This window comes from Cynara cardunculus (genome assembly GCF_001531365.2).
Source record: "Cynara cardunculus var. scolymus isolate 2C chromosome LG 13, CcrdV1, whole genome shotgun sequence".
NCBI classification, from domain to species: Eukaryota; Viridiplantae; Streptophyta; class Magnoliopsida; order Asterales; family Asteraceae; genus Cynara; species Cynara cardunculus.
In genome coordinates, this window is record NC_037540.1 from 14,648,856 (window position 1) to 14,650,198 (window position 1,343).

Here is a 1,343-nt window from a genome sequence, read left to right on the forward strand (position 1 = left end):
TAATTTATATTTGGTTTAATAATATAATTTTTTATAAAGATAATAATTATTTATTGGGCAAAATGCACAAAATAGCAATCTACTTTCATAAATTTCTTTATTATAGCATTGTACTTTCAGTTTTTCTTATTACAGCAATGTACTTTCAAACTATTTTTTATTAGAACATTGTACTTTGAAAAATTTACCCATTACAGCATTAGGTAACATTTTGTTTTAAATTTATCCAATATACTAGGTTTCCATGCTAACTCGTTGTCCACGTAGGCTGTCCACATGTACTATAGTGATGTGACTTTCTTACTACATCATTGTACTTTCAAAATTATTTTATTATAGTATCTACTACTTCTTATTAAACACTTAATTTTAATATTTAGATATTTTACATGTTATTTAATAAATGTATTAAATGAATTAAAAAATTCTAAATTATTCATTAATATACCAATATCAATAAAACTAGTATAACACAACTTATCTCGTTAACACTTTTACAAAATATGTGTTTTTTGAAAAAAGGAAAATAAGAATTGTTTATTTTTTTACTAAAAAATATTATCTTTTAAATAATATATTATATTTGTTCAAAAAAATTTTACTTGACGTATAAATATATTAAATTAATTAGACTTTTTTGAATTATTTATTAATATAACAATATTAAAAAAATGTAGATAACAATTTATTTCGTTAATATTTTAAAGAAAACTTTAAAAGATATGTATTTATTTGAACAACATAAAATAGGAAAAGTTACTTTTTTTATAAACAAAATATATCTCAGAAATGGTGTTTCATATTTATTTAATAAATATTTTACTTCAAGAATATTTAATTTGAATGCAACTTAATAAGAAAAAGTAAAAAAAAATTAAATGTTTTTTTAGATCATAGCAATGAAAAATGAAAATCCCTCATAATAATTTGAAATAAGTTTTTATTTTAATTTTAGTTAAGACATCAAAATGATGTGGCATCCACATCACCTCATTAAAGTCATACAAGCAAAAAAGTCAAAGGGTTAACCGGTTTAAAAGGTAACAGGTTACCCATTGCTATTATGGGTAGATTTTTTAAAGTACAATGCCTTAATAAAAAATAATTTGAAAGTACATTGCTGTAATAAAGAAAACAAAAGTAGAATGCTATAATAAGAAATTTTATGAAAGTAGGTTGCTATTTCATGCATTTAACCCTTATTTATTTTGTTGGAACTCGATAATTATTCTAATTATATTTTAATTTTTTATATTTTAAAATGAGATGTTCATCCTCTATTTGATTATGTTTATCCGCAATTATTTATACGAATTCAAATATCGAGCTTTAATAAGTTGTAC